Source organism: Peromyscus leucopus, chromosome 13 (genome assembly GCF_004664715.2).
Source record: "Peromyscus leucopus breed LL Stock chromosome 13, UCI_PerLeu_2.1, whole genome shotgun sequence".
NCBI lineage: Eukaryota > Metazoa > Chordata > Mammalia > Rodentia > Cricetidae > Peromyscus > Peromyscus leucopus.
Genome location: NC_051074.1, coordinates 50,714,632 through 50,734,590, shown reverse-complemented (window position 1 = coordinate 50,734,590; position 19,959 = coordinate 50,714,632). Strand labels below are relative to the sequence as shown.

Below are 19,959 nucleotides of genomic sequence, written 5' to 3'. Positions count from 1 at the left end.
ATCCAAGTCAGTTTGACAAATATCATTAATAATAATAGTGATAACAACATATAATAACACATAGTCAACACTGGTCAAGTGCTTGCCTCAGGTTAGATATTCCTCTAGGTACTTTTATATTCATTGATTCATTTCTGTTAGAAACTTTCTGAGGAAGGTATTTTCATATGACTCATTTAGCAGGCAAGAAGACAAAAGTTTAGATAAACAAAGAAACTCATTAAAGTCACATGAGTTACACAAGTGAGAGTCAAGCCTGAGCCTAGCTCTATGTGGCTCCTTAGCTCCGGGCTACACTACTCTGCAGCTTTTGCAAAAGTCACCTGATCAAACTGTGTGCATTTTTGTCACCAATGAGCAAGCCAATGGCCAGGTACTTGTAAGGCATCTGTCTCTATCCATTATAACAAAATACCTGAGTAATTTGTAAATAATAGAAACTTACTTCTCACCATTTTGGAGACTGAGAGGTCCAAGCTCAAGGTATCCACAGATTATGTGTCTGGGGAAGATTTATTGTTTTCTTTCAAGATGGTGCCTCTGCTTGCCCTAGCTGGTAGAAGGGATGAAGGAACAGCTATTTCATTTAAACTCTTAAAAGGGAGACTCCTCATAGCCTAATGACCTCCCAGATGCCAATGCCAACACCATTGCCAACCAGTGCTGCAAATTAAAAAAAAAAAATTAGTGAGAGGTAGGGCTGGGAATAGAAATTAAAGATTTATGAAATGGGGAGGTGACTAGTGTTCAGTCGGTGTTTCCACCTTGCATGGAATAAGCACTTGATCCTTTTTTGTGACACCATGACCTCTTTCCTTCGATCACTGCATGTTCCTCTTTAAATCTCGAGGATATACCTATTAGAGAAGAGGAGGATGATTACTGCCTATCTATTGACCACGCTTCCATCACTTCTTACTAACAGGCCCCTCATTCTGCTAATTACCACACTGAGCTCATTCAAAACAACTCACCTTCACCATCCTTTTTTGGATCTGTAGCATGGCTACATGCCCAAAAGCTGGCCGGTAGTATGTAACTGAACACAGAGTTCGGTTGGAGCTACCTGCAAAGCAATTGTTAGTTGCTCAAAAGAAGCAAGCTTGTGCTCTATCTGGCAGTGTGAATACTAAAATTTGAATAATACAGACACTTCGTATGGCCCCTGTGTAAGGATGACGTGTAAATTTATGAAGTGTTCTATATTTTGCGCAGTTCCTGGAAGCTGTTCAACACTTTTTCTGATTAATCCCAAAATACGAAACGCTCTATCCGAATGCAGCGCGTGGCAGCCAGGATTGAAGTGATGTTTTCACTACGGAAAATGGGGGCAGGAGGATGTCAAGCAACTCGAGCACTTGCCTTTTTTCATTCTCTCAGCTCAGCCTGGAATGGGATTGTGATATGCAGCTGGGCAGCAAGTGTCATGGGCGAATAAAGGTTATGGTATCACACTTAGCATGAAACGGTAGAGAGGCAATCCCCCCGAGTCCCGGTAGAATTATGCAGCCTCCATACTGGCCTCAGCTGGTTCGTTTTTTGCACTTACAATGAGTCATGAAAAATAAACCCCTATTTAGGTAAGCCTCCATAGTTGCTCTCTTGCTGTTGCCTGGAGCTGGAAATTCCCAGTGATAGATGGCCGTGTCCCCTGCAATTACGTTAATTTGTCGAAGAGCCGTGTTCAGCATAGGGCACATCATTGTCATGCCCTAAGCTTCCACTGTACAGAGGATCAAGGTGATGTTTAGCTTGGAGATAATGGATTTGTGGCTCTGGTACCTCACTCTAAAGGGCTTCAGTTCTGTAAGGTGACTGCAAAACTAACCTTCGAGGCTGGCTGTTTGTCCCCCTACTCTGAACCTTAGCTTTAATGCAACTATAATATCAACTTTAAATAGAAATGCCCGATGCAATTGATACGTGTGGAAACATTTCTTTCAGGAAGCAGAGCAAATAATCTCACCCTTCCCAACTCACTTTTGTGTGTATCCCCAGGTTTCCTGTATATGATCTTTTGAACAATCCCCTTTCCCTGAATTTGGTCTAAATTTCATTTTATTCAGAATTTGTGTGGTTGAAGAAGCTTCCTGGGAGGGGTCATCCCAAATGACTCCACTCCCAGACAGAAGGGAACTTACAAGAAGAGAACTCACAATCTCTCCTTCTCAGAACTCCCACTCCATCCATGGGCATCTCGTTAGCCTCGCAAAGTACATCTGCATTTTTTATTAGGATTTTCATTGAGAGCTAAGTCTTTTCACGGCATGCTCTTGGAATGAAGTCATAATCATCTCTACTACACATTTATTATGTATATATATACATATATATACATTCTGCATACATATTTATATATAACATTAGGCTTGTTGCTATGGAAACGATTACAATACTAACAAATTAAGCATTGTGACTCCACTGTAGTAAGAAATAAGAAATTCAAATGAAACACCAAGCAGTTGTTTAAGCACCAAAAGCTTTAGTAATTAAATATATCAAGACAATACAGAAAACCACAAATTAATATCTAGGAGCCTTTTCCAGTATGAAAGTCAACTTTGATGCTGTTTTCCTTTTCCCACGGCATCAGCAATCTACATCTTTATAAATTAAGTCTGGCACTGGGTTAAGAAGACTATATCTGCTGCACTGTAAGCTCTCACAGGTATGGTCTCAGCTCTCACTGTAGACAGTCCCACCTCCCACAGCCAGGGAGAAGGATTTCGTGATGCTTTATACTAATCAAAAGGAGGACTTTTGAACAGGGGAAGCTCAAATGTGAAAGTTGCCCTAACATCCCCTGTTTCATTCAGACAACATGTAGAAACTACCCCTGGGGTTTTGAATATATTAACATCCTTTCACAATTAACCCTAATGGGACCAACGCAGCATTTCCCCCAGCCTCTAGATTCAAAGCTGCAAAACGCACAGTGCTTTAACAGATCTCATTATATATCCGCCATGCCGGATCTCTCCTCTTTACACACAGAGGACTGTACCTCTTCCACTGTCATGCAACATTAAAATAGGAGCACACACAAAGATGACATGGATTTGACAAAAAATTAATGATTTGTACATCACTTTAATGCTTCAAATCTGCAATTCATGTATGCTAATTAGTTCATAATGGGCTGTTGAAGAACAGAACTGTCACCCCGCTGTTTCGCAGGTTTCTGGGAGCTCCCATGCAGCACTGGCTTTCTGGGCTGGCTTCTGGGTCCTGGGCGGTAACACGGCAGATCTATGATAGCCTTTCCCCACCCCCCCCACCCCCACACACAATTGTTTCCTGGATATGGTGCTTTAATCTATCAGAGTTACGACGGCATATCTCAAGTAAGTGGTTCCTGGGTGCCGCAATACATCCTGGGAGCCACAGCATAGCGTCACTATATCTCGATGATTGATTTCTAGATTTTAGGCTGTCAGGCTATACCTCAGAGGGTAGCTGTCAGCTTCGGAAATGTATGGAGTTGTATTATGCAGCACATTTTGAGAATGCATCTGCAACTTTAAAAAAACACTATTTACAGATAAAAATGGCTGTAGTACTCGGAGAGGAGAAGCAGGGTGATCACACAGATCAGCTCTTTTCTTACTGTACGATCATGTAGATCCCCCTACTTCAAGGGAATCAGCCACCACCCCGCTTGTCTGTTCTCAAAGCAGAGACAAAGGCTGTCAGAGTCGCAGAGGAGTCTGCGAGGCTGAGCTGTTACACAGACTGTGGAGAAACACCCGTGCTTGCTGGATTTAAAAGCATGCTGCTGTTTATATTGGGAAGCAAACTGATTTTTTTTCCCTGATGCGGTGATGCAGGCTCGATTTGATGTGGTCTTCTTGCCACACCTGCTCATCTAGAAACCCCAGCTACTGCGCATGTGCAGAGAGAGGACGCCACAAAGGAACAGGAATCAAATTCGGTAACAGCTTAAGGAAAATCAGTCAGGTTCTGATGACTGAAATTCTTGTGCTGAAGATTTTTACAGGAAAAAAAATTATATAAACTAGAGATCATCAGAGAAAAACTGAGCCAAGCTGGGGGAAAAGATACTCCAAATAGAGTTGAGCTGTTGAAAGAGTTTTTGATATTGCCGGTAGTCATTTTACAGGCATGGGGAATACTGATGTGATCGAAGGAAGTCTGGAAGGGCTTTAATCAGTTAGATTTTTGTTGCAGTGTTTATTTAAGGTCTGTAACCAAGCCTGGAGGAAGATTTACTAATCATTATTGGTGTTTAACCAAAGTTGAGCGAGTGGAAGGTGCTTTTTAAAATGGTGTGCCTTTTCAAAGACAATGGTGTTTCAACTTACAGTCTGTACATGGTTCTCCAGCTAGGACATGTACATTCGGTGTATTTATGACATTTTCTGATTCATATTTGGTTTTGCTTTTGTCTTGTTTCTAAATTTTTTTTTTCTAAAAACAACATCTGATATAGCCCAGGCTGGCTCAGAACTCCCTGTGTAGCTGAGGTTGGCCTTTGATCCTCCTGCCTCTGCCTCTCAGTTGCTGGGATTCTTACTAATACTTGAACCATATTTTCTTGTGAGGGAACTCAAGTCACAACTCTGAAGCTCCATGCAATGGTTGGGTTAATCGAAGATGGAGATTAAGATTTGTGTTTTGGTCTGGGATATTGGGTCATTTGGCAGACTTAGATTCTGGAGAAACAGCCAGACTGTTTTCTAAGGAAATAGTAGCATTTAACATCCCGGCCAGCAGTTTGTGAGAAGCTTGCCTCCTCCACGTCCTCACCAATACTTGGTGAGCTCTGTCCTTCCACTTGAGATGTTCTATTAATAATAGCTATTATTTATCTTGCCTTGCGGAGGTTTTAACCTGAATTTCCCTCATAACTACTCGTTTATTAACTCAGCGTTGTGCTCATGTATTTGCTCTCTGCTCTTCATGCTCATGCTGCTCATTTTGATATGTTGTTCTTTTTTATTGTTTATTTCTGAGTTATTTATATGTTAAATATGTAGGGTTTTATCAGGTATGATTTGCAAATAGCTTCCCCGGATCTGAGGCTTTTCTTTCATTGACCTAGCACTTGCCTTAGGTAGGGTTTCTATTGCTGTGAAGAGACACCATGACCACAGCAACTCTTATAAAAGAAAACATTTAATTGGGGTGGCTTGTTTAACAGTTCAGAGATTTAGTCCATTATCATCATGGTGAGACATGGTGATGTGCAGGCAGATATGATGTTGGAGAAGTAGCTGAGAGTCCTGTACCTTGCAGGCAGTAGGAAGTGGTCTGTCTTGCGGGATGTGCCTTGAACATAAATGAGACCTGAAAGCTCACTTCCATAGTAACTAACACACTTCCTCCAACAAGGCCATACCCACCCCAACAATGCCCTGCCTCCTAATAGTGCCACTCCCTTTGGAAGCCATCTTCTTTCAAACCACCACAGCATCTTTTTGGAGGCAAGGTTTCACTGTGTAGCTTCAGCTGTCCTGGAACTCACTATGTAGACCAAGCCAACCTTGAACTTACAGAAATCTGCCTGCCTCTGCCTTCTGAGTGCTGGGACTGGTGTGCATCACCATCCCTGGCTAGTATTATTTTTTTTGAAGGGAATAAAGTCTTAATTTAATTGCATTAAAATTGATTATGTGTATATTTACATTTATGTCCTTATAGCCAGTAGCTACAAGGTTCCAGGGCTCCTGTAAATAACAGAATCCAAAGGTTCTCAAGATCCTACATAAAATGGCATAGCATTATTATATAACCTAGGCCTATCCTCTTCTATGAAGTACATTATCTCCAGGTCACTTACAGTCCCTAATACAATGCCAGTGGAATTCTTCTTGGTTGGTTGGTTCGTTTGGGATAGGCCTGCACTACCATGCTTGTTCAATTCTTTTAGTTTTACATTTCTGATTCCAGGTTGGTTGAATCTGAGGATGTGGTACTTATAGACTCAAACCACCTAGTGTGTGTTTTCTGTTGTATTTCCTCATCATTCTCAGGTCATCTGCCAGATTTTTATTTGCTCCTCATTATCTCCATCCTGTGATGGAGGCTGAGAAGCCCAGCCAGAAATGAAATCATCTGTGCAGACAAAGACTTTATATATACACACATCCTCACAGCTGCTGTGCCTTTGAATGTCCAGAACATGAAATCCACTCAAATGCTCACCCACAGGTGAGCAAATACATATATTGTTCTATATTTGCATGCAAGTGTTCAGTCTTAGGAACAGAAGGAGTGTTACACGGGTAATGTGTGTGCACCTGAAAGCAATTAGGCTGGTGGAAGAAGCCAAGCAGAAAGACGACACACTGTATGAGCTCATTCCGGTGACAGGGACAAGGAAATGCGGGATGATCTACAGTGACACAAAGCAGATCAGCAGAGTGTGGGGATGAAGTGGGAGAGGAAGAGAAATTCCAAGGGCACCAGCAAACCGTGGGTGCTTGTTGCTGGAGGGCTTCTCTCCAGGTTCCACCAAGCCAGCAGTTCCACAATCCACGTATAAAATAATCACTCAGACGCTTATATTACTTATAAACTGTATGGCCGTGGGCTTCTTGCTAACTGTTCTTATATCTTAAATTAACCCATTTTTATAAATCTATACCTTGCCATGTGGCTGGTGGCTTACCAGTGTCTTTACATGCAGCTTGTCCTGGCGGTGGCTGCAGTGTCTCTCCCTCCTTCTTTCTGTTTCCCCAATTCTCCTCTTTCCTTGTCCCGCCTATACTTCCTGCCTGGTCACTGGCCATCAGTGTTTTATTTATATAGAGCGATATCCACAGCAGGTGCTGACAGAGATACCAATTCACTTGTTTGAACTGAGTGCTTCAGGAATGTGCGTGTATCTTCAAATTTATCATATTTTGAACATGAATGTAGACAGTTTATTGCCTGTCCATCTATCTCAAGAAAGCTCTGAAAGTCTTCCCTTTGTTGTGTCCAGAGTCCCTCACTGCTGCGTTCACAGTTCCCCATGGCTGAGTCATAGCACAGAACAGGAAACCTTTCCACCAGCAACTGTCCGATCCCGATTTGAAGACACAGCCCCTCTCTCCATCATCTTGCTTTACTATAGTGCATGGCTGGTTTTGCCAAGAGGCATGGAACAGATGTAAAACTTCAGACACTAAGTTCAAGAGAAGGAAGCAGCAATATGACCAGAGCTTAAGTTCAGGAAGGGAAGAAAGACCCATCGAGTGCTCAGCTCATTGGCGTGGTCATTACAAAATGACAGTGACAGAAGAAAACATTTAAACATTTGCAACAGGTATAGTTGACTCAGCTCTAGAATATACGAAGAATTCTTAGAACTTCTTAGTAAGGAGAGGAATAATGCCCCCAAACCAATTAGATATCCATATATATGTATATATATATATGTGTGTGTGTGTGTGTGTGTGTGTGTGTAGATAGGTAGATAGTTATAGATATCTATATATCTATATTTATATCTATATATATGGGTAGCTAACTAGCTATCTAATACATCTACACACACACACACACACACACACATATATGTGTGTGTAGGTAGGTAGGTAACTGTATATACACTCACATATATATGTAGGTAGGCAGAGATATATATATTTGTATATATATATACACACATACATACATTTATATGTAGGTAGGTATTTAGATAGCTATACATACACATATGTATGTAGGTAGGTAGGTAGATAGCTATACATACACATATGTATGTAGGTAGGTAGGCAGCTCTAGATGTGCTTATATGAATGTATGGTGAGCCCACTCAAAAGTACTTACTCATCATTAGACAAAATAAATGAAAATCACACTGTATACTGAGACTAATGCACACCCAGAGGGTTGCTGAAGTTAAGCATAACAATAACATCACAAAATGTTGGTGAGGATGTTGGTATTTAGAATTTTGATACATTGATAGAGAGATTTTAAAAATGCTAAGTTGACTTTCAAAAGCCCTTTGAGAATTCCTTTGAAGAGTTAAGGATATATGATGCCCAAGACCCAGCAATTTTTCTCCTGAGTGTGTACTCAAGTGAGCTGAAAGCACAGCCCACACAAATATGTGAATATTCATTGTCGTTTTATTCAAGATTGCCCGTGACTGGAAACTCTTTCTCCTCCACTGGGGACTCCAGTTACTCGTGTGTTGGAGGTTTGAAGTTGTTCCTTAGCTCTGACATTTGCTCATTTGCTTTTCCAAGTTTGGAAAAACAATTCTCTCTGGGTTTCATTTCAGGTAGCTTCTACTGCTACTTCTTAGAGATTACAGATCTTTTCTTTTCCACTATGTAATATATTCCCTTCCTCCCAGAGAATAGTTTACAGTGCTAGAAGATCCGTTGGGTCTACGAATGTTGTCCACACCACAATGGTGAGCTGTTTTTCTTTTTCTTTCTGAACTTATGGACGGTGGCGTTATAATAACTTTTAAATTCTTTGTTTGTGAACTTTATTGCCAGCATCATCAGTTTCAGCCGATTGATTTCCCCCCTCATTATGAGTCACACTTCCTTGCTTCAAATGCTAATTCTGCTAATTTCAGAATAAATGTTTGACATCATGAATTTAATATTTGAGAGTAAAGTTTGAATCCTTGTAAACATTCTTGAGCTTGACTACAGAATTCACTTGAACCACTGTTTGAACTTGCTTCTGGTTATTGTTGCATGGAAGGAGAGCAGTCTTTCTTCTAGGAGCTACTTAATGTCAACACTCCAGCCAGATCTTTCTGCCAGCTCTACATAGTATCCCATGAATGATAAGATTCTCCTCCCTGGCTGGTGGGAACAGGGAACATCACCGGCTTTGTGAGAGCACTTGATATGAGTTTTCTAATCTTTTTAGAGAGTTTTTCCCCCAGGCTTATAGAGTAGACATGCAAACACATACCAGAGACATCTCCAGTGAAGAGTGAGACATGGAGGACTTGGCATAGGACCATCAGTTCAGCTCTGTTCTCTCCTCCCACAGCCTCTAACTACACAAGCACCCTTTTCTCCCCAATTCTAGGAGGCCCCTGCACTCTGCTTATGATCAGTCCCTTCTGCACCATAGCCAGAGTATCTAGGCCAGTGGTTCTCAACCTTCCTAATGCTGTGACCCTTTAATACAGTTCCTCATGTTGTGGTGACCCCCAACCACAAAATTATTTTTGTTACTACTTCATAACTATAACTATATGCTACTACTCTTATGAACCATAATGTAAATATCTGTATTTTCTGATGGTCTTTTGGGGTCCCATCCCAATGGTTGAGAACCACTGATTTACATAATGGGCACATCATAGGGCCCACTACCTCTGTCTCCCATACATTCAGACTCACTGCTTTTCATTGCTTGATGCCCAAAATACTCACAATGGTTGAATCATATTTAGTGTCCATTTTTGCTTAGTTGTTTCAGAAATAACAACAGTGTTTGATTTTTTTAAAGGTGCTATTCATTTATAAAGAAACAGGAAGCTTGCAAATAATCTTTGGGGTAAAGAAGACTCAGGTGTCAGATTGAGAGAAACAGAGAAAGAAGGCTTAAGTATAGGACCAGCCCAAACTTCCAGTTTGAAAACAGAAAAGGTCATGCTAGACAGAACACATCCTTGAAAGATGCTGAGTCTTGATCACAAAGACTAGGAATGCAGTACCTTGTACGGAAAATGTGACTTTGCAGATTGGCCCAAGTATTGAAATGATCATAGGCTAGGAGATTATCTGGGGCTATTTGGGTAGATCCAACATAATCACTGTGGTCCTTATAAGAGAAAGATGGAGGTAGTAATGTCAGAGATGTGGACCTAGAGGACAGAATCGACCATGGACATTGCCATTTCGTTACAAGATTAAGAGTTCTTTGGGAAAAACAATCTGACAGTGGTGGAGGGATTGGAGGCTGGTGTGGACCCAGAAGCCAAGAACTGAAGGCAACCTCTGGAAGCTGGAAAATGCAAACAAACAAACAACATATTTTTCTTTAATGCTTTCAGAAGGAAAATATCTCTGTTAAAATCTTAATATAAGCCTGGTCAAGGCCCTTATAAACATTGGAACTCCAGAACTGTATGAGAAGGTAAGGTTACATTTTTGAGATTGCTTAGTGATAATGTGTTATAGCAGTGATTGGATACCAGGATAGCTAGGAATTAGAAGTACATGCTTCGGCCAGGCGGTGGTGGCCCACACCTTTAGTCCCAACACTAGGGAAGCAGATCCAGGTGGATCTTTGTGAATTTGAGGCCAGCCTGGTCTACAGAGCAAGATCCAGGACAGGCATCAAAACTACACAGAGAAATGCTGTCTTGGAAAAGGAGGAGAAGGAGGAGGAGGAGGAGACGGAGAAGGAGAAGGAGAAGGAGAAGGAGGGAAGGAGAAGGAGAAGGAGAAGGAGATGGAGGAGAAGGAGATGGAGAAGGAGAAGGAGAAGGTGTGTCCTTCAGCTCCTGTATCAACAAGAAGATGGCCAGGTAGTGAAGTTCCCATGTGTAGGCTTCCTCATTTGGACATCTTCTATCTGCTGGTGTATGAAGAACTAAACTCCCAATGGGTCCCACTTTCTGTTAGCCTCTCTTGATGTACTAAACTGACCGCAATGAAGGGTGGCTCTTAGTGAGATGCTTATAGCAACACTGGTGCCTGTAATATCCTCAGCCCTCATCTGCCTTCAAATAGAGCCAGGTTACACAAGGGATGAAGGAAAGAAAGTGGATCTACAAACCTAAATTAGATATCTTTAAGCATGTTCAGCATTAAGAAAATTGAAGTCTCCTCTTCAAACATTTGCATTTAGAAACCTGGGTGTGTTAGTTAGTGTTTTGTAGCCGTGATAAAACACCATGACCCAAGGTGACTTATAGAAGAAAGAGTTGATTTGGGCCTACAGTTCCAGAGGGTGAGATTCAATAATAGTAATGGAGATTTGGCAGCAAGCAGCTGGGACAGGAAGTCGAGAGGTCACATCACACATAGGAAGCAGATCACACACTGGAACTTACTCCTGTGAGGCTATAAGCTCTCAAAGCCCTCCCCGTGGCAACGTACTTCCTCCAGGAAGCCTTCGTTTTCTGAAAGCTCCTGAACCTCCATAAACAGCAGCACCAACTGAGGATCAGGTGTTCCAATACATGAACCTGTTGAGGAACAGTCCTCATCCAAACCACCACAACGGGCTTTCATATTCGAAATAAGGGATTCCTTATATCTCATGCCCTCTAGTTTATTTCTACTTACTTTCCACCACTTAAAATAATTGAATAGTAATTATTAAGGAACCTTTTTTATCATGATTCCTGGATACCTTTGTAATACCTGTGAGCTAGCTTTTCCTCATTATGATAAAACACCTGAGAACTGGAACTCAAAGTTTTATCTTGGCTCCTATCTTCAATTTGGGGATCCTTGGCCTTTTTGCATTGGGTTTGAGGTGAAGCATAAGTAGAAGAAAGAGAAGAGGGAGGAAGGGGAGGGAAGAAGGGAAAAAGAATGAGAAGGCAGGAGGAGAAGAATGATGGATAAGAGATAAGGAAAGGAAACGAGGTAAGCAGGGAGGAAAGAAGACCCGGGGACTAGATGTCTCCTTCAGTGGCATGTCCCCACTGACTGCTTCTCCTTCTGGAGAGCCCCACCTCCTAAGAGCCCATTCAGCTATGAACTCATTCACAGGTTAGTCCTTGTGAGTCAATTGTGTAGTCGAATCTCAGCAGGACCACCACCTAGGGACCAAACTTTCAATCCTTGAGTCTCTTAAGGGCATCAGAGATCCTAACCATCATATTGAAGTTAAGTCATAACCATTCTTTATCGGTGAAACTTTCTTCATAACACGGAAAAGTTTTGTCGATATGAAAAGCCCAAGTACATTAAAGTCCTCCGCAGAGAATTAGCAGCCAGGAAGATAAAATTCAGAGAACTGAATGGTCTCCTTTCTGGGCCGGGTAGGAAAAGAGCTGTGGGGAGATGGTTGTCGCTTTGGGTGTAAATCTCTCTCTGTGTGTGAGGATGAGCGCAGACCAGGAATGAGCTGACTTGCACATGCATTGTGGTGGAGGAGAGCTTTGCTCCTGGGTACACAGACGGGCACATTGTTGGGGCTCGGGTCAGCGCCTGTGTCCTCTCTGTGAGAAATAAGCAATGCTCCACAGCCTCCTTTGTCACGGCGTTGAGCTGCAAGTTCAGGTCAGGCAGAATGGAGACGCTTGGCTTCTTCTTCTTTTTTTTTTCTATTTTGTTTTTCTCTTCATTTTCTCGTCTCCTCCCTTTTTTCTTCTTTGCCTCCATAAAGATCTTATGAAACAAGCCATGACAAGATTTTCAGACAGACTAGATGAGACAAGACGATGTCCACCGGCAGAATTAGGTTTAAGAAGCCCTAAATTAGTTTGGCTAGTTTTATCTTATTTACAAGATGGATAATATATACATACATGTAGAAACTGTGTCTATATAGGATCACAAATCCAATGTCTTCTAAAAATCAGATATTCCTTTTTCCTTTATTAACTAGATGATAGCAACGCATAGCGCTGCCTTCATTTTATATTTTTGCTTCAGTTAATTGTAAGAATCCATTCATATATGTTATGTATGAAGTTGTTTTGTGTCTCAAACACCTATGTGTATGCACACACCCTTTTCATGTCTTCTTTCCATATCCTAATCTAGAAGATTCTCAAAATGACAGAGGTTAAATGTTACTTGTACAACTAGCAGCATTCTTTTTTTTTTTTTTTTTTTTTTTTGTCATGCTATCGTTTATCTATCACAAAACAGGTATCAGGTTCTCTATTATGGAGTTACCAATGAAATAGTGGTGCTGAGGCTTGGAAAAAAGTCTAAGGAAATCTGGCTTGCAGAAGCATAGGGAAAAGCTCCCTGGAGGCTGCCCGCTGATTACAGGAACTGTCAGTCAGGTGACAGTACTTTGAAGCCTAGAGGCATTCTTGAGAGTCTCCTGCGGAGTGTGTGAGGACTAGGCAAAGAGAGTTCAACTCAGGAAAACTCAGCAGACAGAGTTTGTCATTTGTCAGGTAGTTCCTTGGAACAATTTTGACTTAGAAATAGAGAATCTGGATCTTACAGGTGCTGCATCCATAATGGTAGACAGTTGCGAAAGAAAATCCAGCCTATAACTTGGGAATGAAAATGAAAAATAAATTATAAAATCTAAGCCATCATTAGGTACATGGCCTCAATTCTATTACTTTGTCTAGCATATTAATTATTATATATGTATGAAGTGCCTGTGAAGTTATCAGGGTTACCTGTGGACAGCACAGACATGGCACACCCTTCACAGGGCTTAAAACAGAATTGCGCACGCTAATAGATCAGCAGACAGCGATTCTGTGAGTTCGAGCAGCTGGCTACAAGTGAGTTCAGGAAAGCGCAAAGCTACAAAAAAAAAAAAAAAAAAAAAAAAAATTGGCAGAATAAAGATGTGTTAGGGCAACGTGGTCATGCAGAAACATTCTCCTCTCAGAGCATGTGAATATGTGATCTGACTTTGTGGGTGTGATCATTGAAAATCTCAAGATTGAGATATTATCTTGGATTATCCAGGTGGGCCTGGTAGAATCCCAAATACCCTTCTATATGAGGTGCAGAGTCAGAGATGAAGGGATAACAAAGCTCACACTGGAGTAGAGAACCGCTATACGGCTGGCTTTGAAGATGGAGAAAAGGGTCAGGAGTCAGTGAAAGGAGATGACCTTCTATATCAGAAAAAGTAAGAACATAGACTGCCCTCTGGAACCCACAGGGGATGCAGAGATCTGAATCAGGGCACCACAACAGCAAGATTATCAGAGATTATCAGTTCTGGAATGTATCTAGTTTAGGGCTACTATTGGTATTCCTATACCACTCTCATTATGAACATATAATTTTATTGCTCTTGGATAAATACCTAGGAATGAAATTGCTGATCACCATGGGGGGTATATTTAACTTTTTAAGAAACTGTCTGCTGCTTCACAAAGTGATGGCCTGAGTTTACACTACCCTTGATGACACCCTAGACAATGCAGGTGCAAGAAAGTTGGTATGCTACTGTTCCCTTAAGCCAAGGAACAATGTGTCCAGCTCCTTATCCCACTCCAGGTTTTGTGTGTTAAAAGAGAGAAAGGGGAAGAGCGGACTATTGTACCCTGAGCAGAGTCTCTGGGACTTAGAATCTCTTGGGGTTTTTTGTTTTGGTTTGTTTTTTTGGTTTTGGGGGTTCAAATATTCCCTCAATTGTCACTGATTCTAGGGAATGTTTTCCTTGCACACTTGTATAGATGGTATTTGCCAAATCAAGTCCCAAGATAAAAGCAAACATTCACGCCCCAAATGATATTTATTCTTAGACTATCTTAAAGTTAGTTTCGGATTTATTTATTTATTTATGAGTATTTTGCCTACATGTATACATGTGTAGCACATGCATTCCTGATTCCCACCTACAAGAAGGAGGGCATCTGAACTCCTGGAACTAGAGTTATAGATGATTGTGAGCTGTAGGTGCTGGGAATCGAACCTCAGTCTTCCTCAGAGTAGCAAATGCTATTAACTACCGCCCCATAGCTCCAGCCTCATCGCTTAGACCATCTGAGACAAAGACGACAGGCCAAGGCCTTAAGCTTAGCAAGTGCTCATTCCCCCCCCCAGTCTTCCCAGTAGTCTTGTCTGAAACCACGTGGTGCCATAATTCTAAACACCCCGTCTTTCAGATATGTCCCACCCACACCTTAGCCTCCGAATTTGCAAGTCCAGACAAGCTTTCCCCCACCTCACCACTGAAGAGAACCAATGCTGTTATCCCTCAGTTTCTCTCTCCAAAAGAGAAAGTATAAAGTGGGGACTTTGGAATGCTGGAAGGGTGCCAACCAGAGAAGACTCCAGAACCAACAGGCTTCATTTAGGACCCTGTCAAATCAGGATGCACAGCTGTTGGCTGGAAAACTGCATCCCCCTACATAACAGAGCAAGAAAGGAAGGCATGACTGGTGTAGTAGGCCAGAGCTGGGTATGGAAAGCTCAAAGTCAAGGCGGTTTGGGGGAAGAAGTTTACAAAAGACTGATGACAGTCCTGAGCAGTCCTGTGACTGAAAAAAACTGGGGGGCGGGGGGTTACAAGTGCCTTGGTGGGTTTGAAATCGGCCCTTCCTTGGAGGATTAGTTCTTACCCAAGGAACAAGAGCTATCCATGTTTAAGAAAAGGGGGACACTGGGTTCACAGGTAGGTCCTCCCAAACACATATCAACTGGAGCTTGTGAGTATGATTTCCTTTAAAATAAAATGGTCTCTGTGGCTGTAATTAAGTGAAAAGTCTCAAGATGAGATCATCCTGCATTATGTAGGTGAGTTTGAAATCCGGTGACCAGTGTCATTATAAAAGTCAGGGCAGGTGCAGGAGGCCACAAAAGGATGGACCTGTAGCCACATTTCAAAGAACCCAGGGCTATCTGAAGCTGGAAGCAGCAAAAGAAGGTTCTTCTTAGTCAGGAGGAAATGAAGTCCTGCTGAGATCTTCACTTCAGATTTCTGGGCTCAGAACAGAATTAGCTATGTTGATTTGAAGATGCTCCACCTGATGTAGTTCATTACACAGCCCAGGAAACTAATATAGAACAGAAGGTACTAATAAATATGGCAGCCAAATATTATTCCTGTTCAATAGGCCTAGAGGTGGGGCCAGGGGCATGGATGTGTACAGATATGGAAAGATGGACTGAGCATGAGTGTGGGAAGTTTTAGGCAAGTCCACCAGAGTACATTCCAAGGGTAGAAGACAAAAAGATGAAATTGCCTACGGGCATCATCTTGTGAAGCCACTTCTGGGGTGGCCCCAAGACAGCACCTACACTCTGCTTCACATTACCCACCCATCGGGTCTGAAACAAGATCCACCTAGAGATTGGGAGGCAGCGACTCCCCACTCTGTCTCTTGCAGGTCCCATAAATACATGTGACTTCGTCATTTAGTTCAGGCTCATTACCAGTAGGGCAAGCCACACAATTCCGTTCTTTTAATCATTTTTCTCATTATTTTTCGCTCCCTGTTTTAGTTGTCCCATATTTCTTCACTTCTGTCAAACAGCCCCTTGGTTATACATTTTTCTTGTCATCTGCCTTAGAAAAACAGAACTAAACAGCATAATTAGCATTGCTTATATGAAAGATGTGACTTCGGGAGGGAAAGTTGCTATTAATTGCTGACTCACATTGTAAACATCTTTGAATCTTTTGAGCGTACCGCATTTCTGATCCCCTCAGGGCCCTTCATGAGGTCCAATGGAGCTCTGTCTGTCAAGAAATGGTGACTCAACCATGACTGTGCCAGAGAAATGTAGTTATGGAGCATGTGTGACTAAAGCCATGGCCACGGTATACCAGAGCTATATAGATAACCACCCAATATGTGCTGTACAGGGAAGCCAACTTGGTTGATTCTCTAGATCACATCTCAGGGGTCTATGCCAGGGCTTATAAAGGGGAGAGCATTTAATTTGAAAAGATAGCAACTCCATAGTAGAATCCCTTCACTTACGACATTCCATGTTTGAGGGGGATTTTCTTCTGTAGAGCCCAAGAAGAAAAGTGCCTCCTATACTTGGTTCTCAACCTGCCCACCAGGCTTTGGGGTATGAATTTGCTAAATTTAGCTCACATTTTAATTTGGGGATTGAACTGGGAAAGTTGGTACAAAGGGGATGGTAAGATACTGAGTTTGAGATAGAGATATTCTATATTTTTAAGTATAAATGCTCTCTAGCTTTATCCCTTGGTCCTGATGATAGTAAGGAGAATCTCCTGAGAAAGCATGATGTGCAAGTAGCAAGCATATAGAAACTACTTACATAATAGACTACTGTCAGAACAACTGGGGTGGATTTTCATATACTGCAGATAAAACCTTCTCCTTTCTCCCTTTAAAGTAGTTTGTGAATTGTTTGGTTTAAGCAGAACCAAGATAAAGACACAGCAGCCCTAAGTTCTTCACCTGAAATTCTCTTGGTCCACTGGGAGGCATGTGACTCTGACTACTGTATCATCCTAGGGTTGTGGGACTCTTGGCTATAGTTTGAAGTATGGCAAGTAGTGTCTAGATGCCCCAGATACATTGCATCTGGCTTCTGAGAGTACCCCACCCCCCATCCTAATGCAGGTCTCAGACCCTCCTTAGGGTCTGGAAGAGCCCAGCCTTGCACATGCCCTCAGTTCTGAGAAAAAGCTTTAACAACCCAGCCCCATGGCTTCTAGGGTCTAGTGAACTCAAATACTACACCTTCTGGGTTCAAATCTTAAGCCATTACTTGCTAGAAGTATGTTCCAGGAGCTGAGAGGCCAGATAAAATATTAGATGTCTCGCTGTGCTTGAATTTCAAATAAACAAATAATTTTGGTTCAACAATAGTCCAGATGTGACATATAATACTTGGTTTGTTAATAAAAAATTGGGAGCAGGTGATAACGTGAAACAATTTTATTAGGGAAGCATCGATTGCTATCAGAAATTCTCAACTTCAACAGGAATTCTTTATTTTTATTTGCCAAACTGGTGACCCTGTCCTGTACCTTTAATCCTTCTGGGCCTCAGCTCCCTTATCTGGGAAATGGACCACACACACACACACACACACACACACACACACACACACCACACACACACTTGAATTCTGAATCTCTATCTCCCAGAATTGTTACATGGAACCAATAGTTTATAAAGTGCTTAGAACAGGACTTGTCAGGTAGTAAGTGTGAACAACTGACAGGTAAATAAAGAACCATCCACACAATCATCTCTTCAGGCTGTCTACACATGATTTACATTGACAAATGCATGTGCTTCGTTTTACAAACATACAAGTGGAAGTTTCCAGAATAAGAGATCAACTTATCTCTCAGTACAGAGATTTCAACTACCTTCCTGATGCCTGTTTCCCCTAAGCAGCCTCCAAATCAGCCTCACTATCCTCGCGGTGGTCTCTGCTGTTACTTTAGATAATTACCTAAATATGACCCAATCCCATCCCTCCCATTAACTCAATGTTGGTGCAGAATAAACTTTATCGAGGAGTAGATACAGGGAACGGGAGGGTAGGACCCTAGCTACATTCTCCCTTTACCTTATCAACATGGATGCTCCATCCTTGTGTCTTGGATAGAACTCAGGTTCCACTCTGGATCTCACTCATCTGTCTCCTTCCACAAATACACCTGCAAAGAAAGCTGATGTTGGACCAAACGTCCACTGGCCAATTCCTTCCTTTTGTCTATATGGTCTTAAAAGGAGGTGGGGTGGAAAGGTGAGCAAGGAAGTATACATGTAGTGGGAAGTGTGCTTTCTACCTCCTCAAGACACTGTTCTGCCCCACATCTCTTCAAGCCAGATGGTCACTCAGATTCTCTGAGGCCATTAGCCTGTGCCATACTACAGGGAACTAGCCTCAAAGTTCCAGCAAATGGGCCTGGATCTTTTCTTAGGTACTGGGGTCACTGAGCTTCAGGAACGGACTCCTTTTTAGTCTGTATTTCTTGTTTTTCCTAATAGTGAAAAATCCGAGGTCTAGAAAATATCATATTGAGTCAAAGACAGGAAGCCAAGAGAGTTGATAGACGGCAAAGCAGGGGTCACACCCCCTTACTGTGTGACCAGGCTGTGACCTAGGATAGAATACAACAGGGCACAGCTGAGACTAAAAGGCAGTTCAGTGCACAGTACAGGAGAACAGAGGCATCCATCAGCTACTAAGTCCTCAAAAGGTGAGAAAGTATACCCAGACTCAGGTTCTAGAGAACCCAGATGACCCCTCCTCTGATTAGTCATGTCTCCCAACCCTGAAAGGCTGCCTTCAACCTTGCTCCTCAGCTGGGGTAGGAGAGAGTCTGTATACCATGACAGACTATGACAAAAGCCACTTAAGGGAAGACAGATCCCTTTTGGCTCACAGTTTCAGAGGGGCTCCGTCCATCATACTGGGAAGGACGGTGGAGTGGGTCTGTCTGTGGCTGAGCGAGGTACAGTGGCGACTGCTCACGTCGTAGCAGACCAGAAAACAGAGACTAGAGCCAGAAGTGAGTTTAACCTCTAATAACCACCCTAGTAACCCTGCTTCTGTAAGTCAGGCTCCACCTCCTATCCATTTCACAACCTCCGAAACCAGCATCCATAGCACGGGACCAAGCATCGGAACCAAGCATCGGGACAGGAACCTTAGGGGGACATTTTTGACTCAAGCTGTGACAAACCTATAAGGAGACCAGTCTAAGCTGCGGGAGCCGTTCTGCGGGTTGGTGGGTGGCAGAGTCTCTGCTTCCTGACCCGGAAGCCATAATCTCACTGACAGTACTTCGGAAGGAAGAAATGAGAGCATGGACTCCCTGGGCTGTAGATCTGCTCTGCCATGGTCTCCCAGTTATCTACCGCTGCATAACAAACACTCCAGACCTAGAAGCTCGGAAACAGTAACTACTTAACCCCCACAGAGCTGTAGGTGATGTCGGATGTGCAGACATTTATGGGCGTCACTGAAGTTCTGAGCTGTTTGTGGGGCTCAGTCCTCCTCTATTTAAACCTCTCTCTGTGTAGCTCCTGGGGCTGCCTCCTTGGGCAGTTGAGTTCCCAAGCAATATTCCCTTAGTGAGAGTGCCAAGATACAGCATCAGAAACAACTAGTCCTGACAAGGACTGGCCCAGGACTGTGACATCAGCTTTGTCCAGTTGGTTATAATAGTTATAGAGCCAGCTTAGAGCCAACGGGAGGGGGCTCACACAACCGTACAAATCCCTGAAGTTCAGTGGGAGTCAGTAAAACATAGATGGGGGCCAGAGAGACACACTTGACACCGAGACCGAAGACCTGAACTCCATGCCTGGAGCCCACATGGTGGAAGAGAACCAACATAGATTGTCTTGTGACCGCTACAGCTCATGTTGTAGCACATGTGTACGTACACACACACACACACACACACACACACACA

The 19,959-nt window shown here is 42.6% G+C and overlaps 1 non-coding gene across 1 annotated transcript; it reads left to right on the top strand.

Moving 5' to 3' along the window:
- Window positions 1–1,107: 1,107 nt before the first annotated feature.
- Window positions 1,108–1,210, top strand: LOC114708217. The gene has a single exon (XR_003736760.1). It is a non-coding gene; the product is annotated as a U6 spliceosomal RNA (small nuclear RNA).
- Window positions 1,211–19,959: the final 18,749 nt, after the last annotated feature.